This window comes from Thunnus maccoyii, chromosome 10 (genome assembly GCF_910596095.1).
Source record: "Thunnus maccoyii chromosome 10, fThuMac1.1, whole genome shotgun sequence".
Taxonomy (NCBI): Eukaryota; Metazoa; Chordata; class Actinopteri; order Scombriformes; family Scombridae; genus Thunnus; species Thunnus maccoyii.
In genome coordinates, this window is record NC_056542.1 from 29463039 (window position 1) to 29489293 (window position 26255).

At 39.9% G+C, this 26255-nt stretch overlaps 1 protein-coding gene across 3 annotated transcripts in view; it reads right to left on the minus strand.

The window, feature by feature from the left end:
• LOC121905409 (neurocalcin-delta A) overlaps window positions 1-26255 on the minus strand; it is a 72641-nt gene that overhangs the window by 17528 nt on the left and 28858 nt on the right. The window contains exon 1 of one of the 3 annotated variants that reach the window (XM_042423627.1): window positions 19478-19775. The exons of the other annotated variants lie outside the window; for them this stretch is intronic. The gene's annotated coding sequence lies outside the window, so the exon portion shown is untranslated. Of the gene's footprint in view, window positions 1-19477; window positions 19776-26255 lie in introns of those variants that run through there. 3 annotated transcript variants of the gene reach the window in all.

The following is a 26255-nucleotide window of genomic DNA, read 5'->3' on the forward strand; positions in this document are numbered from 1 at the left end:
GTAGTATAGCAAAAAAAAAAAAAGCAAAAAAAAAAAAAGCTTAACATTTAAACAGTGTGGGGAGATAACACAGAACTAGATAGGAAAATTTAACAGGCTGCACAAATACCAATAAAAACAAGATAACCTGGAGACTGTAATCCAGAGTAATACAAGGAAAGCAGAGTCTCTGAAGGCCATGTGGAAGTTAATATGCATAATAATACTATACCCTCAGCTGTAATATCCAGATGCTATTCAGATATGAAATTGAATTAATATTTGAATTAGGAGGTTTTATATATGTTCTCCACAGTATATCCTGATTCTCCATTTTACTTTTAGTCTGTTTTACCAAAAGTTTTCGTATTGTAAGACACAAACAAAAGAATTTACAGCCAGTTCTGAATGTTAAATGCTAACATCACACAATGACAATGCTAACATACTGATGTTATGCAGGTAGAATGTTTACCATGTTCACTATCTTGTTGTTCATGTTTATCCTGAGGGGAAGATGAGTGTCAAAATTTCATGGCAGTTCTTCCAATAATTATTTCACTCATTTCACTCAGATGTGAACCTCATGGTGCCACTGAAGGAAACGATGGAGAATGACAGCGTGATCATGCTGTGGGCACCATTAATGTCTGAACAGAATGTCGTGCCAATCCATTAAGTAGACGTTGAGATATTTCAGTTTAGACCAAAGTGGTGGATCGACCGAGAGAGCCATCCATCATGCCATGGTGCTAGCATGGCTACAAAAACATGTCACAGACATTCAAGTGAGTCTGTTTTTTGGCACAAATAGTATCATGATGTTTTGTTTTATCATCCTCGGTCCTATGATAGCAGGTGAACCTGCACAATTGAGGGTTTGGTGGAAAAAGTGTAAAGAACGATTAATGCCAATTACTGTACTGTCTTCTCTTTAAGGTGCTGCTACAGCAACTGACCCACAGAGCGATTACACTTCAGTCTGTCATCAAGCTCTTCACTAATGGAATCCACAGCCATGACCCTGTCCACTGCTGTAACACTGTATACATGCACACACACTCACAAAACCTCAATTACTGACTCACTGCGCCCCGTCACCTGTTATGATACACTCTATTTCCAGTCTCGACATATACACACACAACCGTAGCCATGAAACCACTCTGCTACTCCTGATGACATGCTCAGCCAGCCGACAATGCCGCTGGCGATGCACTTATGTGATGACATGGATTTCTTTTTCGTGTGTGTGTGTGTGTGTTTGTACCTCTATTCTTGTGAGAACCAGTTTTAATTTTACACCTTTAAATAAATATTTTGGGACTCACTCCATCAAGGGGTTATTTAATAATTAGTCTTTGCATTTAGGTTTGAATTTCATATTTAAAGCAAATAATAAGTGCATTTCACAAATAAATATTTCCTAAAATCAAATTTGTTTTCTGCTTTATTTAAGAGTTAGAGAGTTGGGGGATGAATGTAGTAAAAGGAAGAAAGAAACAGTATCAGTCAGTGCATGTGCATATGTGGTGAAAAGAGAACAAGAGCTTGCTACATACTGTACTGTATATTTGAGATTGACAGCAGCTGACATTAAAATGAGTAGGCATTGGTGAGTGACAGAAAACATTACTGTGCCCCTTGAGGCTGCTGAATGCTTCAGTGTGTTTTTCAGAATGTCAGATAGTGTTGGAAAGCTGCTCTCTCACAGTTGGGCTGGGGGTGGTATATCTAAACATTTCTATAACTTTCCAAAACAGCCAATCTGACAGTTTACGATTACTCTCCACGTTAACAAGCCAGGTGTGTTTAGATGGTCTTACAGGAATTTCAGTTGGTCCACCGATTCAATTTTGTTTCTTCACACAGCTACTTCCTCCATGTCAATCACTTTTATCCAAATGTATTCGCTCCTGTAAAGCACAGCTGATATTGTTGCTCTTTTCAGTTATAAACCTTTCGGTCTTCTGATTCTCACGTTTGAAGCACTTCCTGCAGCTGCGCCATAGTAAAAGTGTGATAATACCTATATAAAGAGTTTTGAGGATGGTGTGTTTTCTTTAGCCGTTCCAAGACCAAAGTCAGTAACACTAGTATTACTATGTTACTTCCCTGTTCATGAATACTATGTAGTATCCCCCCACTGTGTGGAAGCAGGCCCTGGATGGCATCAATAGTTTAGGCTAACATTAGCAGCTCTGTCCTGCTCTTTATTGGATTTGGGGGAAGTTTACACTGGCAATCCCAGCAAACGCTACCTGAGATAGCAATATGTTTACCAAACATATCTGTTATTCCTCCTAAAAGTCTTTTCAGTTGGAGCATTAAATGTGAAAACATACTGTTTGGAAAAGTGTGTGAGCTAGGCAGCCAAACAGGGTTATGTTTTTTTTGGTGAGGCAAATTTTACAAGGGAAGACGTGACGTCATTACAGCTCTGATAAAACACAGACAGCAGATCAGAAAAGGATGCTTATATCTGTTTGACAAATAGTAAGAACAGTCACATGTCCACACTTGAGTGCAGCTGCAGAACCATTTGGACACTAATTCAAATTGAACTCACTTCAACCAAACGGATTATCATTCAAATCAAGCATGCAGACAGAAGTGGATAGCGATTCAGATTCTAATAAGAGTCTGAGCGGAACTGGTTCCATGGCTCAGATTCACATTCACATTGTAACAACCTAACCACTTCACATACACACTCACCAGTTAAGCTGCACATATTTTCCAGCCACTTCTTCGTTGGACAAAACAATGTCTATGTAAAACACAAGGCCTCTCTGCACTGACAGGCTGTGAAGACCATGATGATGTTAATAGTATATGAATACATTTATGAGACGGCTCTTCTGTGAAGAGAAAGGGAAGGGGACTGAAGCGGTGAGAGCAGCAGAGGAGACGCGGAGCAGCATAAAAACACAAAGAGACAATATATACTTTATATATATTTCATTTGAAACCTTTTCAACTCATACATACTGCTTTCTTTTTCTTCTCTCTAATACACGTCATTTTTACTCTGTTGTTCTTTATCAATCCCACTCCAACAAATCTTTCCTCCTTTCTACTATCTCATTCATAAACTCTTCTTTCTCCTCAACCTTGACTGTACCTTATTTCCATACTCTTCATCCTGCGTTTTATTGCATCCTACACATGACCAATTCACTCTCTTATGAAGCAATTTTACTGCAGTTACCATAGTAACAACCGGCAAAATCTCACAGCCATTGATGAGCTTTCCGGCTGAGTGTGCGCACACATACATACACATACGCATGGGTACACACAGTGCTCACAGTCAAACACACAGAGTCAGTGACTGCGTGTCCATGTGTGTGTAGGTGTATAGGTGCTTGTGTGGGTGCAGGTATGTGAGATGAGTATCAAGCAGCCAACTGTCATCGAGAGTTGTGAAACCTCAAAGGCAATAAAAAAATCATGAAGTGAAGCAGGGAGTCGAATAATAATAATAATTTAGACACAAAATGGTCTGACAGTACAGCAATCTAATCTGCATATGTATCCTTCATCTGAGCAGCCACTCAAGAACATTCTCTACATTAAATTATAATCATTTATATTTTAACTGCAACAGAACTAGACCGTTGCCAACAGGTTGGCAAGCTGTGCCATCAGATTCAGTGGAAAATTTCCTCAAATGTTTATTCAAATTTAAAGTAGAAAATGGGAAGCAAGAACTGTTCTTCTGCACTGGACCTAGCAACAAAATCCTCTTTGTGACAGCAAGCAACAAGGTTTATGGGAAATGTGGTCTTGGTGTCACAACTATGCAATGACATGACATACTGAAAGTATTAGCAGGTAGAAAATTATTTGCACCTTTTAGTCAAAAAAGGGACACCTTTACACATAACTCTGTCACCTCACTTCTGGATGCAATGAGTGCATTACAAAATGTGACTTTTTAAAAGACTACATCTTTACTATACTGTAATGTTAACATTTGTTCTAACAAAATGAACAGAAAAACATTATTCCTATAATGAACTTTTAGCCTCGGCTACCCCCTTTCCCAAACCTATAGCAGCAGCTGTTGCCGAGGGATAGAAAGGGCTTAAGGTCCAGCTGCAGCAGATTCCTGTCAAGAAGGAATCCCAGATGGAAAAGAACAGTGAAAGGACTTTTGTGGAAGTCTAAGATGTTGGGGTTGAAGTGTAAGCAATCTAATCAACTGAGAAAGAAAAAAAAGAAAGAAACTGCCATCTCCAACACTGCCAACTTTATGACAATTTTGGGACAAACAATGGCTGTCTTCCAATTCAAGATTCAAGATTTAGTTTATTGTCATTTTCTTGTGTACAGTGCAACAACAACAGAGGATAAAAAAATGTATCTAAAAATTTCCTTAAAAATGATAAAACATATAAATCCCAAGGAAAAACAAAACAAAACAAAAAAAGAACAAACAGTAAGCAGCACAGTGCATTAAAATGAATTTAGAGAGAAAATGCATGTTTCAGTTTGATGTTGACAACTGGTATATGTCAACGAGTGACCAGCACTGATGGGGGGGGTACATAATCCATTTTGCTGTCCAGAGAACGAACATTAGCCAGCAAGATTGATGGAACTGTTAGTTTGTATGGTTTCAGGAACTGAATCATTCAAAGTCTGCATTTTTAGACCTATTATGTCATGAGACTTGTGGCTTTGAAGTGCAGCTTCCTTACAAAATAGAAGTTATACAGATATATTTAACATTAGCCTGATACTGTATTTGCCAGTTTCCACCATGTGTTGAGTGGAAACTCTAGTAATGTGAAACTAGCACTTTCATACTTGTAACCTCCAGCTGATAAACTTGAAGATTCTGACTTGATAACTTGATCGAGGCTATCCTTTGTGCAGAAAATCCTTTGGAGGATTCAGACCCTTTAGTGGGACACAGCTGTAATCAATCAGAGCCAATTTATTCATATTTGAAGGCTTCACAACTCACTGGTCTACCGGCAGTTATAATAGTGTCCTTGCTCTCCTGTTGTAACCTTCAGTAATACTGTAGGATGTTTCAAACAATTCCTCCCTCTCTGGAGTAACATTGCAACACAGCAAGGCAGCAGGTATGTACAAGTGGGCCCTCTATGGTGTCTGTACACAAGGACAAGCCCCTGTCAATGACTTAACCCCATGTATCCCACAGTGCTGTATACCAGCTTAGAGGAAATAACTCTTCTTAGCTAAATAACTCAGTAACTCTTCTTCTTCTTCTTAACTCTGTCTTAGCTGGATTCAAAGAGCACTCTGCTTAGCCTTGTTCAGTCCAGCTGTGGTCTGGTCTGCTCAAACTGTGGCAGAGGGTTATTTGTCTGTTTCACGCTTTCTATTACCCACAAACACACACACACGCGAACAAAACAGCCCAACATCAGACAAGCAAACTGAACCTCCCAAAAATAGAAATAGACTTAAGACACCAGTATTGTGGATTGGTCCAGGATGTTTCTAGAGCCTATTTTTCTAACTCATACATATAGTGCAGTATGCTGAGGTGGTGCTGTAAGGTTCACTGGTGTGTCATTTTAAGTGTAGCCAATCAATGGCAAAATACATTTTATTTAGCGTATAGCAAGCAACATACTATACAACAACCTGTTTCAGAAAGCACTTCACTTGGAACATTCCTTCCACTTTGTCCTCTGCAATACATGGTGCTAGTTTATAATCTGGAGTGTCTCTGTTTTGTTTAGATGTGCTTTAGCATTAAAGTGTTATGAGCCCATGTATGCTTAGGTATGCACTTATTAAACACTAATCTACCTTTATTTCAATTGGTTCATCTCCACCAGAATCACTTGCACACATGTTTAATGGAAACCAAAGTGGAGATGCTAAATTTGCAATGCAAACCACAGTGGTTTGGGATTAAACCCCCTAATAATATGTGTGCTGGCCGCACAAAGGGGCTGTGATAGTGCAACTATAAGGGAATAGTTTTGGTTTGCGGAGAGTAAATGAGAAAGAAAAGACAGCAACAGAGAAAGACAGAGAGACTTTCCCAGGGAAAGAGTAGGAGTGAGTTTTCTTTGTAAGAAACATCTGTACACTTAGCTCTCTTAGTGCAATGCAGCAGCTTGAGTCTCCAGAACAATGGACACCAGGAACAACAGGGGTGGGAGTGGGGGGTGAGACGGAGAAAGGGACACAAAGACACACACAGAAATAGAGATTAAAATAAGAAAGAAAATGCTGATGAATGGATGATGACTGTGTCTGCCTACATTCTGCTGGGTCCCAAGAGACACACCTCTGTTCTCTCTTTTCCTGTCCTAGCAGGAAAACCCTAAGACATTGTAAGCCATTCACTAATAATTCATGACAAAAGCCACACTGTTTAACTAGCCGAACTGAGCACCAATGTACCTGTTTTAGACATTCTTTCAGGAAATAGTGCAGGATTCCTAAAGCATTGTACTAAACCATAATAAGGGATTTTACCCATCCACATTTTACATTAAACCAGGCTGCAATGTGCTCTGGTTCCAAAGAGGCCTCCAAAAGGAGAAACCTCTCCCCTCAAACTTCCTGACAAAACTCTAGCACTGGGAGGCGAGGTGGGAAGACACAGAGACAGGTATTGGCAGCTGGCCAGGTAGTAGCTGGATAGAGGATGACCCAAAAGGGGGGGCAGATGAGTTTGTACCACTTGGACTAAAGCCAACATTTTCTAGGATCTCTAGGATCCTTAGTTCTTCTTGTTCTTTTGTAATAAAGCTGACTATACTTGTGCAAGCTCTTTCCTTTTCTTTAAACATCAAACCTGAGACAGCAGACAGACGGTGTTTGAAGTCTTGTCTGATTGACTGGGGTTGCTAGCTGGTTAGCTAGATGCTGCCCACAGTTCTTATTTTCAGCCTTTATACTTTTAAATGGCCTCCTTAGCCTTCATTAGGTTGCTATGGTAACAGACCTGATAGGAGAAGGAGGAGGAGGAGGAGGAGGAGGAGGAGGAGGAGGAAACCACATATTGTGCCTATTGATTCAGGAGAAAAAGAGTAAACCAGTGAGAAGTACAAGATGACACACTTCTTGTAGGGGTTTTCCATACACATGTGCTTGGCTTGACTTGTTTTGACTCAGCACATCAACCCGGCGTGGCAGGGATCTGCATTTCCATTACAACAGGGCTACCTTCTTGAAGGTGTGTCTTTAAATGATGACGTGCTTGTCTAGAGTCAATGAGGTTTAAAATCAGTGCCCTCTTTAGCGCTGTTTACTCAACCCCTCAGGAGGTGTGCTGAGCTGTCACTAGTGGTCAAAGGAACAGCTGTAAAATGCTGTAACCCCTGCCAAATGAATCATTTCACTATCAGAATTTAATCCATTCGGTCCAATAACATTTGGAAAGTCTAGAAAAGTCGCATCATGAATCATTTTATCCCATTTAAGTTTGTGAAGGGCTAAAACACAAGTTAGCCAGCAGGTCCCTGAATAACGACGAAGCCTATCTGACGTCACAGCAGCCCTCTTGGAGGGTTACGTGAGTTACGTTATGTCACCTAGGTTGAAAGGTGAATCCACAGTGCAGAGATCTGAGACCACTGTACCCAAACAACTATGGGCTTTTATCCATATTAGAAGTATTAAATATAGATTACATAACACCGTTACCATCTATGTGGTGTGGTTTGCTAGCACTGCATGTATAAATGTATAAAGCTCCAGAGTACATTAAGGATAACAGTGGATTAAGCAACTTCTCAGCTGAGTCAGATTTGGCAAGTATTTTGTGGACCGTTATGAGAATCAGCTTTGGTTGCGTGCCTGTGAGGAATCTTTCTTCTTCCTCTCTGCCTTGTACTCGGAGGTCGTGTCTAATTTGTTTGGCTCCCTGTCTGTGGTGCCCTGGTGGGAGCTCTCTGTCTGCCTGGCACTGGATCACTGAACCTGGTTAATTGGTTGTATGACAAACCCCTGGGTCCCAACAGAGGGAAAAAGAATAGATGTCTGGCTGTCTGTTATTATCTGTAGTTATTATGTGTCTGTGATCTAGTCTGCTAGCATTAGCAGCTTTAACATAAATCTCCTCTGGTCTGACTGTTGCTAAAACACTAAATTACACTTAAATGTGCTCATTTTCATTGTTTTATCTGAGCTAAATATCAATCACACACAATAGGCAGAGTAAAGAAAACAGATGAAGAAACTTGGAAGTATTCCATCAATTTAAGTCTTTTATACACCAACTGTTGGCTGTGTTGCTCTGTTCGTTCAAACTGAATTTTCCATATAACTGATGACTATGATAAAAAAGAAAAGTCTTCCACTCAATAACACTTGCTGGATACAAATTTCCATTAGCGGGATGGCTGTAAAATGTGCCAAAGTAATGGGCCAAAGCTGAGCTATAACTTATTAAAGATGTTTGCAGTGAAACTATAAGAACAGATGGAGAATGTAATGTAGGTACAGTATGAGGGCAATGTCTAACAGTGTATGAATTATGAGAGTTAGAGCAGAGACAGAGAGGAGGATAAAAAGAGAAAGGGAGAGAAAAAATGTGACTCGGGCAGAGCCTGAGCCTAGAGATGGTTCTGATTGAAGATAGCCCCTGGGGATGCAACAAAGCTTGCTCTGCTTCCTGCGGTCAAAGAAAAATATAGAAACAGGATATAGCATCACGGAAAATAACAAACAGAACGGAAGTTACATCACAGTAGAGGTCAGGGGTCAGGATAAACCCAAGAACCTTGGATGTATTTAACAATGACAATGTTTTGGAGGATTAAGATTATTGAGAATACAGACAGCTTGAATGAGTAATTTCCTGACCTAATGTTGAACTATGTAAGGATCTTGTCATTGCAACAGAATTAGTTTGGCTGCTCTCAACACACAACAATGATTCAATCAAGAAAAACTTTTCAATCCCTCGCCCTCTACCACACTGATTGGCTGCATATTGGTCTCAATCATTCGGCACACCAACTGGGTGATGGCCTAATAACAAAGTAACATCTACGTTGTTATTACATGTAGACTGGAGGATAAGAATGCTAGGCTGTCAGCAGTCTGGTAGCTGTGTGACTTTATATCTGTGCCGTGACGTGGTGTACATGGAGTACACAAACACCATAGATACACTGGTCACCTGCCCAGCACGGTGCTGTTAAACCGGAGACACCACAGCTACACCTTATTTTTATGCAGTCAATGGCCTACACACAGTTAACGATGCTAGCCATGTTATTTAGTTGCTAGCTGCTAATTAGCAGATTAACCGTTAACCGTTGACATCTCTACGCCAAATGTTTGACCACTTATCACAAAGATGTTGCCAAAATCAAGGAGAAAATTTTCAACTCTGAAGGTGTTTTAAATCAGTCATTGATTACTATGAGGCTGCTCCATGTTTTATGTAGACTTTTAAGCTGATTTTGATAAGAATTTCCTTTTCCATTAATATCTTCTTTCCATGTTTCCTCTCATCTCTCAGAGAGGTTCAACAGGAATCAGAACTGTAGTGTAATGGATCAAGCTGAAATGAATGAAGGTCAGCAAGTTAGGCCTATATTGATAAACTAACGAGAATATTCTACTGAAAGCATCTAACAAGAATCACATCGTTACACTGACAGCCTCTAGCCAAAACAGTCACTGAGATCTCTAGTCATAATTCTCTCAGTGAGTGAATGGAATAGCTGCACTCCAGTCCATGACTATATCAATCACACACACACAACTCTATCTCTCTCCTTCAGTCAGAGATAAAAAGCAGAGTAACCATCAAAAGGTACAAGGTTAGCACCTGAGATGATCAAACAGAACAAATGTCGCACTCAGCCATCATTCAGCAGTGTGAGTGGGAAACAGCGGCTGTAATTTAAACTGCAGTAACAGGGTGCTGTGTTTCCAATCATTCACCGCAACTATGGTGTGTACGGTACAATTTTCTGATGATATTCATACTAGGACATACATACATGCTGCATAGAGTCATGGGGTTTAGGGACAGAATGGACTATAACACACTGGATACTTGGTGCCAATGCTGTTATCAGTCAAAGTCTCTCCTTGTATATAAAGTTTGAGTTAACACTCATCTTCGAATAACTGAAGACCCAAGAGGAAGTCTCAGTTACTCTGCAGATAACTAATCACAGAGAATGAAAGCATTTTATAAACACTGAAGGAAAGTCCTAACACAGCATTTGTCATGTCTGCGCCGAAGATATTCATAACCAACATCAGTGAAACAAATCTGTGTGGGCTTACCGTATCTCTATCTGTATTATGAGCAGTCGTCACAACAACATATGAGTTTGCACATAACAAGAAGGAGCTCTACTTCAATATCCCCTATCCGCGATAGCATCTTCATGTCTGACAGCTCACAATAAATGCACGAAAAGCAATTTCCCAACAGATACCGCATTCAAGTAATGTTTAAGTGACAATTCAGGGATAGCGCTCTTCCCTTTCACCTCACATTCCCAGTTAGGCATGCGTAGTGACTGCCAACAGCTCGGAGGAATTCTAAATAGTTGTGTTTCTGAGATCCATCACCTCCTAGCTGCCACACTGTCATCTGCAATACTCCCTCTGGGAAATAATTCACATGCTATATTGTGAATTATTCAGTATCTTCCATAGCGGCTGAGAGTTGCTTCTGTGCTCTCTGTGAAAAGTAGAAAAACAGTTTGGTTCAAAATAAGTAATTGAACATAGTATCTAATCAAAAATCCTTATAAAAAACATGCCATCATTCACCATTTCTTCTCTCTACTGACCCCGCTACACTTTATTTAAGGCCAAGACATTCTTTTTTAACAACTGTTATTACTTAACTGTTATGATTACAGGAATTTCAATATTATTTCTATTGTCAAGAACAATAGACTCAAACGTAACACTGAATTCTTTAAGCCATGATGAATTCATTATTAACTTATTAAATCCTTAATCTGTGATAAGTGTACAGCGCCCCATCAGCCCAAGTGGCCCATCATGCAGTCTTCCTGGTAAACATCCCAGTCTGGACAGGGATCATGGATTTGGCCTTAATAAGCATAAACCACATCCAGCCCCTGTGACTGTATGTACTAAATTTAGCCTTGATGAAATGATTTACAAAAGCATTTTTCTAATCAGTCATCATTTAGACTAAAGCTGTGTTCAGACTGTCATTAGCACTTTGTGAAATAAATGCAGTGTTGAACCTGATTCACTTATCTTTAATGATGTTTCAGACTGGTGGTTCTCAACTGTTTCGAGTCGTCCCCCCCCCCCCACCCAACAGGAAAACCATTGCTTTGCCCACAGACAGAACAACTAATTTGATTTTGGCTTTAAGTAATGTTTTTAGATTAGGTCATTGAAATGAGAAAATGGAGCACATCTATGAACTTGTGTGTTGATTTCCTTCCTTTTTTTAAAGTCCCAGTGAAACAGAAGTCAGAGCGTCTTTAGCTTCTGTACCGTGACGTATTTCCCAGTGAAACAGAATATTTGAGTGGTGTGGTAACAAGAGGGATTTAAATTAAATCCTTCACATTTGATTGACCTCTAAAAAGTGATCAGGGCTTAGAGTTTAGCGCGATATGGAGCTGCAGAGAGAAAGGGAGATAGAGAGGACTGTTGGCTCCACACACACCTCCCTCACCTGTTATTAGATCAGGAGGAAGACGAGGGAGGGATGAATGAATTAGACCTCAGCCACATTGTTTTGGAAATGAAAACAAAGTTTTTGCCCACTGATATCCAAACACACATCTCTTCCTGCCTCTCTCCATATTGCTCATACTGCTACTATGACCTAATAACAGTGAGGTGTGGTTTTATATGACTGCTGTGGCTAGCTACTCACTCAAAGTCACATTTGACTGGATGAACTTTTGTAAACACCCCTGAGTGCAGGATGAGTCATCAAACATTTGAACCGTTTTACAGGAAGAGAAAAGACAGGGATTTTGATGTAAAAATACTGTGATACTGATGTTCTGACATATGTTTGGCATATAACAAAAGATAAATGAATTAAAACAGGGACACAGGATTAAAACTTGGAGAATGCATTTTTCATTTCACTGGGACTTGAAAGGTCTTCTCTACTAATGTGTACTGATATCATCCCCTCTATCTAATACACAGCAACAAATAAAAGCTGCATCACATGTTGATTTTATATTATGTTGGAAACAAATGAACATCAGAATGTGTCTGTTATTTTACTTCATATTATATATGTATAGTTTGTCTGAGGAATAAACCAGAGGAAACAACATGATTTGGCCTCAGCTGAAACTGGACTGTACCAGCTTATTTTCATCAGTGCCAAAGTGAATAAATGACCAAATACACATAAAAAGTGTTACAATTACTACAACACTGAAAATCATTCCCAAATACCTCATTTTGTTTGCCCTGTGACACTATCAGGAGAAAGCGTGTGGCCACGACTGTTGTGCGTCACAATGTGAGAAACACATCTCAACGGAGAACACAAAAAAACATTTTCGGCATTAATATAAAGCAGTTAACCACACAGTCAACAGAATTCAGGTCTTCAGAAACTTCAGAAACATGATAAAACCCTCTATAGAACAACAGGACAACAAATACAACAGTGACAGATAAGTAAATAAAACTGTGATCTTTGACGTAATAATGTTATTCTTGGATTTTTATCTTTCAATTCAAAAGTGGTGAACTGTGAATAGTGATGTGTGGTGTAATGAGACTAACTCAGAAACATTCTCTAATGGCAGCAGTGGGGGTCTTTGTTGTGGTCTAAAGTCCCACCAGCAAGTATATTCTAGAAAACAGCTAACAGACAAAAAAAGCTCTCCTCTTCCTCCTCCTCTTTGTCTCTTGTGTCCACCATGACATGTCTGCGTGTGTGAATTCCACTCTGTGGCTAAAAATAGAACATCTGTTTCTCATAGTTCCCCTAAACCAATGCATGGGAGCCTATAGGCCAAGGTTATCTTTTAAAATCATCCATGTCAGAGTGTATCACCCTACGTGGGACCCTTTAAATGCAGGCAATCCCACAGAGTATTCTGCACCCCCTTGGAGCTGGATTTCGGTTAAATGACCCATGACCCCTTTCATAAAGAACCCTATTGGAGAATGACAAAGAGCATGGCTGACCAGCTGTCTCTCGCATCCACCACTAACATGTGTCCGTCTGCAAGCTAAACTCACTCAACTCACTCAACTTGTGTGTGTGTCGGAGCTTTCACAAGGGATGGAAAGTGAAATTATTTACACACTGTTGCTCTGGAGCACACTTATTTAATTTATCTATTCTTTCACGTTCAGTGTCTTTCGACTAAACAACAGATACGCTGATCTGTAGGTCAAATCTGAAACACCATTTCAGATTCTATATTGCTTTTCTCCTGCATAAATACAACTGTAACAAACTCTTCCAAGATCCAGGCTGAGAACTAACACTATGGAGCACTGCAGTTTGTCACATGTCCAGTGAGCTTGTTAGTGTTTTCATAAGTATGTCTAATGTTATACGTCTGAATGTATTTTTTCCACTCCTTACAATCACTGATGGATCCCAGGCCACAGTTATGCTTGAGGCTGTGCACACATCGCACAAATTATAAAATATCTCTCTCTTTAATTCAGCAATCAAACTAAATTACTGCATTTAGTAAAATGCAGTGCATATGCAAAGCATGAACCCATATTTCTACCTAAATGCTTATGCAAACATGGCTCCAGTGAAAGTAAGTGTAAAGTTTGCAAATGTAAAACACAACAAAATCGTAATAACTAAAATGAATGATAGATTTTAAATGCAGTTTAAAAGTAATGGCTGAATTATTATTCTGTATGCAAGCACCTACATATAGTGGCTCAAAGAGTGTCTCACAATAGTTGACATGGTTAACTGCACATAGTGAGGATGATGTAGGCTACATGGAGACTGCAAAAACTACATTAAGCCAGCTCTGTGTTTTATCCCACGGTGCAGGTTAGCAAAAGGCTTTTTTACAGTAATTGTAGACAAATATGCATTTTATATTGCATAAAACAAAACATAGAAATTGTCTAAGGGATGCATGACACATCAATGTAGCGTGGCTGTGCTGTCGCTGTCAATGAATAAGTCCTTCGCTGAGCTATAAACTCTAACCACCGCAACACCTCAGTGGAGAAATGTGACTGCAGATAAAGTAGTGAAAGATGTTGAAGCCTCCTCAATGCGGTGAACACAGAGGTCCCCGCGTCAACACCTCAGTCAAGCATTTACAGTCATTTGGCCAGGAAATGTTGACAACACAAATACATTTTGACATTTGGGCACAATGTCTATGTTATAAATGTATATTAAAGAAAAAAACAGTGCAGAGGATCACAAAACACTTTCAGGCCTTGTGTGTCACGTGCCTTTTGCCTAACAGTGAGTTTTTGGTCCCCACATGTAAACCATGAGCTCTAACGTGAATGGTGCTCAAGTTGAATGGGTGTTTATGTCAATTTTAAAATCTTTTCCACTTCAAATGAATGCCATGTGGTACAATAAACCATTAATTATACCTTAAAACACTTTTTATTCTACTAATAGACCCTGGAGAGTTTTTGACCACCTGTGGTGGTGATGAACAGGTGCCTTTACTGTTTGCATCTCATGTTCTACTTTCTGCTAATGAGAACGCACACATGCATGATGTGATACACATTTCTGCCTACTGCGGAACGAATGTTTTAGTTTTCAATGAAAACTCCACTGGCTGGGTACCTTCAATTAAACTTTACAGTATGAGCCAACTGCTGAGGCCATCACACACCCTACAGTGTTTCTTGTGTGTTTGCTGTGTTCTTGTGTATTATCACTTATACTATAAAACACTTACACTTTTAGATGGAATGTCAGAAGCTTGTTGCTTTTGAAAGCAAAAACCCTGACAGGTTTGACCGATACGAAATGAAAATACTGTTGTTCTCTCTTACTCTGAGTAATAACAGTTAAGTACACCAAGCACTCAAGAGTCCTGCACTCATTGACACAGTCTCCTTGTTTTGAAAAAGCTCCACCACTTAAAGCAGCCATTATCTAACACCTGATAAAAGAGTGAGAGGAATCCAGATAGGAACATATCTCACTACCTGCTCAAGTGTCTGTCTCTTCTCTTATCTTTTGGGTTTCTTTATATTACTCTCAGTTTCTGTCTCCCTCTTTAACTCTGGTCATAAATCAACAGTTACATAAACTGCCTTCAAGTTAGTTTCCACCAGTGTTACATGAGACTCCCTTAAGTACAAAACAGGATGTTTTAGAGCCCTGGTTCATACGGTTCAGCTAAGCTTGAGTGTAACAGAATTACATAGTTTTCCTACAGATTTTTTGAAACGGATGTGGGCATAAATACACCACTCAAATGCCTCTGTGTATGTGTGGGCTCTGCTGCAGAAGAACACTAGGAGGGAGAAAAGTCACCTTTTTCCATGATATAACTATCTTAAATCAATGCAGTTCTGGATTTACATTTGTTTCACAACTAAACACAAACACACACTTGTAGCAGCTACATTTACATGCACCTGGACCTTCAGAAAACTTTCACATACATGTATAAAAACAGACACACACTCAGTGATATGCAAGTAACTGCCACTCCACTTTCACCCACCTGCAACCACACATATATATGGCACGCTCACAAAATCACACAACTACATCCAAGCGGTACTGATGATGTATATGCAGAGTTCTACTTGTAATATCTGTAGAGCTGATAAAAGACACCGACAGCATTGGAATTAGTCACCTTCTAATGACAACGAATGATTATGATTATTCTTTAATATTGTACTATTGTCTATTTTCAATTGCCATGAAAATCCTGGAGTATGACGGTATTGATGTTGGTCTCACTACAGTAATAGGATAGTGCACTTCAGGCTGTTAAGCAGTTAACTACCATTTTTTAAAGATTATTTTTCAGGCATTTTATCTTCATCTAGTAGCAACAGGAGAGATACAGACAGGAAATTAGGAAAGAAAGAGAGAGAAATGATATGCAACATAGGTCCATGGAAGGAATCCAACCAGAGTAGATATAGTGTGTGCACAAACCATTAGGCCACTGGACGCTGACAAGATTCCCCTTCGTGTGCCAAATCTCCAAATGCTTAGAATAACTGCACCCTAACCAAACATGCTGCTTATTTGATGAAGTGTTGATGTCTTCTTAAGCTTCATGTAAACCTATTTATATGCAGCAAGGAGTTAAAGGTTCCCCATGGAGTTTCTGACCTCTGGAAGCACTATGAAACAGTTATTTTATGAGTGGGTCCTTGTTTTGTTTGTCTGGTGAATGTGCGCAAGGATGCACTACAGGTGGCTGTAATGTGCCAAGAAAAGCAGCAAAGCACCAGAAAAGGCAGGGAGGAAGACTACAAGCTAGTAGACAAGAATGTAAACAATGCAGCATTTTAAGGAAATGCACTGAACATGTTTGTAGGACCTTAAAGATATGATACACACATAATACGCTACACTCAATGTAAACATGACTTTTTTTTTACAACAAAACTCCACAGGGCCTCTTTAACTGACGCAAACATTGTTCACTAAGGCTACAAGGAGCTGGAGCTGCTTCACAATTATAGACTTACAGTGGTTAGTTAGTGGAAAGCTAACTCTGAAACAGCAACAGGTGGTATTATGTATGTATTAACAAAAGTTACAACTCCAAAACCTGTAACTGAAAATGGAGCGGAGAAAACTGGGTTTGCTGCCCTGATTGTTGTGATGACAGTAACGAGCTCACTATGTGATACAGCTATGTAATATAGTGGCAGAAAAGCAATAAAATAGTATCTATTTATTATTGTAACACTGAATAAAATGTTTACATTAGCAGTGAAGCAGTTAAGCTATCTTTAGACCGAGCATCTTACCCAGAGATAAGGACAGACACCCTCAGAGACAAAACGTGAAAAAAATCCTGACCTGACCCAGTGTGTGCTCTGTGTAAATGAAAGCCAGAGAACAAAATGAACAAACACCACGGTAACCATCTCACCCCGCTCAACCATCCCATTACCTTTCTTCTAATGTGTGTGTGTGTGCATGTGTGTTGAGCTGAAATTAAGGAGTCACTTTAAAGTTAAAAAATGAATTGAAGAAATTCCAGTAAATAGTTTACTGTTTAGATTCAACACTGTATCTGTGTATGATGATGTATGATCTTTCCGGTTTGTTTCTGAAGAAAGATGAAAAGCTCCAGTAGTTGAGTAACAAATGTTACAGTAAACTGATGGTTATGAAATGAATCCTGACTCTGCACAATGATCTTCACCCTGGTTTAACAGTGCAAAGATAGCTTAAACAACAGGTTTGACATTATAAAAAGGAAATAATTTCTAAACCACAGTATATTCATAAATCACTCTTTGATATTGCAACACTACATTAATGTACTGTCTTGTCAATGCGGCACCAACATAAAGTGTGTGATCATCTACTGCAGCCATTACTTTGGAAACTAAAGCTTTTATCATGCCAGATTATAATATTGTGAAAAATTTGTACTCATTTGGATCAATATTAAACTTGGCCACTTCCTGCACACTGCCTGTGAAATTCCGGCTGGAAAACCCACACACACACACACACACACACACACACACACACACACACACACACACACACACACACACACACACACACACACACACACACACACACACACACACACACACACAGACACACACACACGCTCAATGAGGACTATCCACTGCTGCAGGATGTCAGATAAAGCTACTGGCTGCATGCTAGCGGTGTGTGTGGTAACTGTTGCCAACATACCCGGCTTAGCAACTTAATGTCTTACACACACAAAATGCAAACTCACACAAATCAGATAACAACATGCTGGTACACAAAACATTATTTAGTTAAACTGGCACGGATACAGAAGTCAGACATCACATTACTCTTCTGTCTCTTGGCTCAAAATGGCCTCTTGTATTCATGCAGCTCATTTCACAACAGAAAGACACTTCTGAATGACGAACCCACAGGCTTACAGGATATGTGCAACTGCTTTTCGTGGGAAATATACACAGGAGGAAGATTAATATGCTTTGAATTGTAGCTTGCATGAACTATTAATTGTCAAAGCAGGAATATTTACTATCTAGAAGCGTTAAGTACAAGATGACCAACACTAAAAAAACTCATTAAAGTCTACTTTATACAAGCATTATCTGTATCTATCTTTATTTACCGATAATAAATACTTGTAGTCCAGCGGACCATGTAAGGTATCATGTCATAACAACCTTTCGATAAGAACCAAACCATAAATTCAATCTGATCAGCCCGGCAAATGCTAATTTGTGTCCTAATCCTCTGCACAGAGCTGAGCATTTAATTAGATAGAGTCAGTAGATATCTGCAAGCAGGATACTTCAGACACAGTGACAAAGACCTGTTACATGCTCTTGGCTCGTCTCCACTTCATTAAATTGGAGGAGAGAGGCACTGCTGAGGAGAGGAAGAGATAAACTCTTACAGCAGATCAGTTCTGGAGAAAGTTGAGATGAGGGAGGAGGGAATGAGAAAGTGGAGTTTTGTGGGGAGATCCAAACCACTTGTTACCGACATTACCCTTTCTTTCCACCCTATTTGGGCTAAATGTGGGCCGGCATGCTTTTGTTTGCGGCACGCAGGGAGGTGGGGTGGTGTGTGTGTGTGTAAGGGTGGAGGAGAGAGGGGGTTCTCAAGCGAGATACTTGTCAAGAAAATTCCTGAAAAAAACTAAAGCTGCTTTGAAAAAAACACCCTTATCTTACCATATTATTGATTTTTTTCTGAAAAAATAAATATTGAAACTGACCTTGAGACTACATTTTTTCGCAGCGCATACCTCTCAGGCTTTCCCATCCCCTCTGAGGGGGGCAGGTGGCAGCTGCTCTGCCCCCTCCCTGCCTCTAGCTGTCTGGCAGACAGAGGCAGCAGCTCCAGCCCACTGCTGCCTCTAACATTAGCAACGCTTTGGGAGGAAACGACATGTGGAGCTGCCCATCACTCCCGGCTACACAACACACTCAGCCCCCGTAATGATCACACTCGCCTTCTCTCTCTCTTCTATCATGCGCTCACTTCCTGCAGGGGGTTTAGAAACAGATCTGGTAGTGTTTGCTGAGAGAGAAAGCAACTAGTCTTCCACATCAAACCCTCATCACAGATCTCTCGAAACCTCAAACACTACACTGCATTCCTGCACTTCTTTAGCTTAAGTTAGTTCAAGTTTGGCTAATGATTAAAGGGTGACAAATAGTGTTCCTTGACATACACAGATGCTCATTCATTTTCTGTCTAGGAATTCAACTTCCCTTCTGCACAAGTATGCGACTCTTCCAGCGATGCAAATGCATGAGCTGAAAGCTTTCCTTTATCCAGCTTTAACTTGCTGTCCACCCTTCTGGAAGCAACCACCGGCTGCTAAAGCACACAATACACACACACAAAGAGAAAACACATGAAGCTTACCTCACTTTGTAGCAACGTACAAGCCGTTCAGCAGTCCATCACCCAGCACTTTCTCTCTAGACTAAGTTTGTGGTGGCAGCAGCAACAGTAGAAGAAGCAACAGGCGAGAATAATGAAGAGCACCAGAAAGAAAGAAAGAAAGAAAGAAAGATGAGAATAAGAAAGAGGGAGATAGCACAGTGGACGGGGGGGAAGGAGAAGATCAATTGAGTGAGAGAGTGAGTGAGTGAGGCAGAGTTAGCAGTGACTGACAGACTCCTAGAGACTCCTAGTCTGAGCAAGAGGTCTGTTAAAAAGCCCACAACCTAACTCGCTCCTCTGCCTGCCTCCCCAGCCTGACGTCAGCACGGTCACATGACCTCGCTCTGGAGTGGAGGGGAAATGAAAGGGGAGGGGAGACAGAGAGAGAGAGACAGAGAGGGAGAGAAAGAGAGAGAGACGGAGAAGCCTGCGTTACCGTGGCAACAGGCACACTGCACCGCAATGATTTCAATAGGTCAACTGATACACACACACACACACACACACACATAATACAATTTCTTACATACAGAGAGTCTGGTAAAAGACGAGCTCAGTGCTGCACACAGACTCATTTAGAAAAGCTGGACAGAATGACTGAGCAGAAGAGAAAAAAAAAGAGAAATAGAACCAGAAACTGATAAAAAAGAGTAAAGGTTCCCCCCCAGTTCTCAGAAACAAACAAACAAAAAAAACTAAAACAGGAATGTGCACCAGACAAACTGCAGTTTTGAACTTGTACTTTGGCTCCTTAAACCAAAATAAGCAGTATGTTCTGTTCTTAAAACCAAGTTTACATGTCATGACTTTTTTGAGTATTTCTAGAAACTGATGATTTTTATTGTATTTTTAAGCCCTTTAAGCCCTTTGTCAGTTTATTTTTAGCGGTTTGGATTGAGATTTTTTTAGTAAGAAATTTCCATATATTTTTCATGATTGGGTTCTAAAGATAGCGGTTCAACTTTCTGTTTATCAGGGCAAATCAAAATTTGACTTAAGACATGAATCTTGCCTCGATGTTGTCATTACGGACTGCTCAAGAATCTTTAATTCCTCAAGGACTCCTGTGATTAACTGAACATATCACTAATAAAAGAACAATATCTCCACAAAGGCATGTGGAGAAGAAATGTTACCCAGAGAAATTAAACAACTTTCATTACTTTAGGGAAGTGGGGAATACAGTAGCGCCAATTTCAATGGTGTTATTATTTCAGTTATTTCATAATACTGTGAGACGAGCTGAAGAAGCACACGGCAACACAAAGATTACATTTCAAAAGTAATATTATGATTAACAGCAACAAGAGAATCAAGAATAACAACAATCAGCAACACAAGACACAAGAGTGTGGGTGTGGGTGTGATTATAATTCAAAATCATCTCCCATGAGTGTATTGTCTCTGTCAGAGTTAATGATGCACATCAGCCCTAATGCTTTCAGGTAGCTGTGTTCGTCTTCACACAGTATTAGACTGTTACTCGAGTGGATGTAAAAGAAACCCATGAGAGAGTAATTTATGCACAGGATTTGATTATTAAAGTATGGATATGACTATTATGCTAGTTACTGAGAAAACACATACAGTAGGTCTGTATTCTAAGCAGTGATACTATGATGGTTGTTCTGAATAGCCATTTGAACAGCCAAAGCTTGTGATTCATTTCTCTTTCAGCAACTGAAACATTTGCAGGCAAAGAGAAAACAACAACCTGACAATGATGTTTGATCATTTTTGAATAAAAGAACCAGATTGAGAGTCTACAGCTGCACTAGTGGCTGTCTGAAAATATACTTAGACACAGCGGTGCTTTCAGTGAAATGCTAACTTTGACATGATGAAAAAGTTTTTGCTCTGAATAGTCATTTTAACCATTTTGATGGCCAAAGTTTGTGACTAATTTCTCTTTTAGCAACTGAAACATTTGCTGGTGATGAGAAAACTACTTTCTGATGCATAATTATGACGAGTCAATACAAATGAAGCGTCTACAACCTCACTAGTGGCACTAGCACTGAGGTGACAGTGATGCTTTGAGCTAAATGCTAACCTGACATGACAACATGCTGATGTTTAGCAGGTATATAATGTTTAACTTGGTCACCATCTTAGTTTAGCATGTTAGCATGCTAATGCTTGTTAATTACCACTAAACACAAAGTACAGCGAGGTATGTGAATGTCATTAGTTTTGCAGGTGTTCAGTTATAAATACTCAGTTATAATCACCGTTGTTTTCCTTTATCATCATTGAGTCATCTTTTGTGGTTTTAAAAATATCTATGTAATTGGAGCAGGTGGCTGCCTTGCTGCATGTGTGTGTGTGTGTTTATATATTTTAAAAATAAAATACTAACTCTGCATTCATAGTTTCATATGCTAAACAGTGTAAATGCAACTCCTCACTTCCACTTACAAAAATTTGTTGTGCAGTGTGTGAAGTCTATCTGGGGCAGGGCCTGAGTATCACACAAAGACTGAGGGTGTGCAGCAATGTGAGAAGAAAAAAAACTATTTCAGGGCCAATCAAACAACTTCCTTATCCCATCCTCCACTCCACTCACTCATGCTGTGAGTATGAACAGCTTTGGTCTGATTACATTCATCTAAATAGCATCTGCTGGCCAGTTGAATGGAGCGAAGTGGGGCCCAGACCAGGGTGGGGTTGTGTGACGGGTGGGGTGAGGTCAGCCAAGTGAACACCACCCCCCACTGAACTACTGTGAGTAAGGGTATGTATGGCTGAGTGAGAGGCACATGAACAGAGACACGAGATGAAATACCACACAGGGCAGAGAGAATCAACAGAGTGCACTGAAATATAATTTAATAAAGCCTGCAGCTAGGATAAATACGACTGTAAAGATCCTGCTGAGGAGCACAGCAGAGCCATCAGGAGAGAGAGAGGCTGAGAACAAAGAGCTTAGATGATGTAAAAAACTGAAATGAGAGTCTTACTGTCAGGTAGGCAAATTGGTAGAGGAATAAATAACTTAGACTGAAGCCTGAGTCCTGGGATTAGTGGGCTGACTGATGATGCCTTCAGGTGAATACATGGACTTTCTGAATAACCTTGGGGGAAGCATCATCCACCAATTTGAAAAGGCAAAGTTCAGACAGACTGCCTTTGAAACTGGGGTGAGACATCAATATCATGAGAGGTTGGGGGGATTATAAAGGAGAAATATCCATTGGTATGCATTTCAAGGTAACACTAGGTCACTGCACTGCATGTCTGACATTTTTACTCCCCTGCGTACACAGCCAGTCATTGCGCAAAGTGGGAATGACACAAAGATCTGTAGACTCACTTATATGACCGTTTGAAATGGGCTATTCACTGCTTTTAGACTCTTTGGGCAGCGTTTTTGTAGAAGCATGTACCCAGCTGTAGTGTGTATGCGTGTGCGTGTGTGTGTTAGGATGTAGGGTGGGTAACAGGCACTAGAGGGAATTCCTCCCTCCTGAAGACTCAGGAAGCAACAGCATGGGCGGAAGAGAAAACAACTTCTCTTTCCAAGGCAAACCCTTCAGAAGTTGTTCCTTAGGAAAAGGAAACACTCCCCTCACTGTGTCAATGTTAGAAACCCACTTCTAAATAACCCTATTATTGTCTGCAGCATGTTACTAAAATCAGCTGAGTGTACAAAAAAAGTCAGGAAAACACAGTGTGAAACCTTGGACTGCCACAACAAATTCCTCAGATGGAGACTAAACCTAAAAGGGTTACAGTGAGCGATGACAAATGTACGCTGTGAGGGTTTTTGTGAGAGTGAAAGTTGTTATTGGGCAGTGAGACCTGCAGCCTGAAGGTTGGAACTGTGTCAGAGAGTGGTCATGATAATCTCAGCAGCAGGGCTTGGAGCTATTAGATAACAACAGATTATAAATTAGGTAATCATCTGTCGGAGAGGGAATGCCAAGAACTGTTAACAAGCTTTGAGTAGGTCTTATCTAACCAATCAATGAAAGCACGTGGACACACAGACGCAGACACTCAGTGATTCTACAGCATTTTTTTATATTAGTGGGTGGTATTGGTGTTTCACCATTCAACTCGACAAATTTACAGCCTTATTTTGAGTAAAAATACTAGTGAATGGATTTATAACGGGCTGATTTTAGTAGCTACAATGGAGTATTTTTGTGTTCTGAGTGACAGAAGGAGAGTAAGAGAACCGTACAGTTTACTGTATGGTTCTGGTCCTGTAATCTGTACGATTGTCTGTAAACTGAGCATCTGGAACATTTGATTTACATCACTAAAATGCTCAATTTCCATACAGGAATTGGGATACTACAGCTGCACCATCCTGTACAGTGAACAATAGTGATTAGAGCCTGTGATAAAGGCCCCATTGTGAATAACCGGACCAATTGGACACAGTCAGTTACCTCTGTGACCTATGCCTCAGATATACTATCATGTCCTCAAAAAGGTTCCACAGAAGTGAATACTATGTGTCTGCAAGATGCAATTATGTCCATGAACAGTCAATAGAACAATGTGGTTAAATCCTGGGATTCTGACGTTCTCAAGGAAGATATTCCAGCGTCAGCTAGGGATAGTTTGAACATTATCTGCCCCCTATTGGATATACAATTAAATCCTCCATGTACACACATGTAGACAAGTAAATGACGAATGCTGCTTGTGTGTGTATGCATACAAGTATATCACAAGCCTACAGCTACACTTCCTACAACTAGTGGCTTAAAAACAACGGACTTCATTACAGCTCCGACTGGAACCACTGCTAATGAGAGTGTGTCAGTCATGTTCCCTAATTGGTTGAGATTAGTGGGCAGTTCCTCCATTAAACTTTTGTGACATTTCCGTTTCCTGTTCTGATATCCACAAAGAAAACACTTTGTAGTTGGCTGTCATATTATCACATCACTTTCCCAGCTCACTCTACCTCCCACTAATTCCAATGTCTGCTCTCACTGGGTTTCTCAGGAAGCTGCTGTGCAACAATTTACTGAAGGCCTATATTAGCTTAAAAACCTTCCTCATCAGTTTCTAGTTAAGTCTTTGTGCGTAAGTCATCAAGCGCAGATGTAGCTGTCTGACGCAGTGTTGCTCTACCCTTAAGAGGAACTGTTTGGGACATGCAACATTTTTGTCAACAGAAGACAGAAACAGCACATGGGGACGACGATGACGTTGAAAATGTGGTGTTGCACAATGATAAGAGAGGCCTTGGTATGTAACTGCCAATTACAACACACAGGACTCAGCAGAAACCTGGCTGGTACTCAGGGAAGTGAATTCCTCTCCCACACACCATATGGTTGTGAATGTAACTATGCACTGTCCTGAGAGGAGATATAGCGAGAAGACGTCCACATACACCCCCACCACCAGACATGTAAATGTGCAGCCATGCATAAATTCACATACGGTAAGAAAGCCTCTTTTAAGATGATGCACTGAGAGTCAGCTAAGAGAGATTACCTGCAGCAGCTATAGTTTCTTACAAAGAGGAGCTTCCACACAGCTGTTCTCATAGCTTTATATCAGTCCACTAGGTTAATTCACGACTCACTGAAATGAGTACACTAGAATGTTTAAAAACAAATCTCCTCCTTGTGTGTTATGCAACTGCAATACATGAGGTGGGCGAGCTGATGCACCTCATTGAACAGGCTAATCTGATGTACTGCAACACTTGCCAAAACAAGCGACAAATGCATCTCGGAGGGCTATGTTGTTGTGTAATAAAACAGATTATGATAATGTACATTCATTCAGGATAAATACTGCGAACGTAACAGCCATTTGTCAATTTAGTGAGCAGTAAACTAAAATAGAAAGAAAGAAAAATCATAAAACATTCACATTTTGAGACAATTCAAGTGTAGCACTGAAAAATCTGAAATCTGAAGAGATTAATTTTATTACCGAAAGAGGCGGTATTTAAATAATGACTGTGATGTGAAATTACACATTCATGTAAGGTGATATTGTGAGTAGATTTAGAAAAAATGTAGTTAAGACATCATGTGCATTTCTTATATATTTTTAGTCCTTCTCAACCAAATCTTTTAATAATGTGGTCCAAATCCAGTAATTGAAATTATACCACTGTGATCAATTAATATAAAGTATGTCCCTAAAGAATGGATTCATCCTCTGAAACCCCCGCACACAGATTTTTATGAGTCAGAGCACTGAAGCATATATATGATCTGTGATGGTCCAGGGAGATAATGTAAGGGCCACCTGGATGAAAGACAGACATGAAGAAAACCAATCACAGAGGGAGAAAAGATGGAAAACTCAGCAGGAGAGAGGAGATGACACAAAGCCAGCTGACAAACCTTTGATGTGTAACTATAAACCTTTGTGCAAATATTCTATACGTACTCACACAGTGGAAATTATTTGTGCAAATCTTGTTCATTTGTTCACAAAAGGTCACACACGTATACAGATCTCCTTACAGAATCAAAAATTAAATCTATTTGTTCAGATATTTTTTAAACATTCAAAAATGTATTCATACAAAATGTTTTCACACATTCAGATATCGTGATACACAGCTATAATACTCATGACCGTATTTTGTTTCCATAGTAATACAGCCACTGTAACTTTGGCCTGAGGATGTTTTATACTTGGATTGGGGCGGTCAGAATAATTACATTTTAATGATTAATCAATACAATATAACCTTCATGACACAAACAGGATTAAAGTTAGGAACAAACCTTACTTCACAGTGAGAAAGTAGAACACATTAAACAACTGA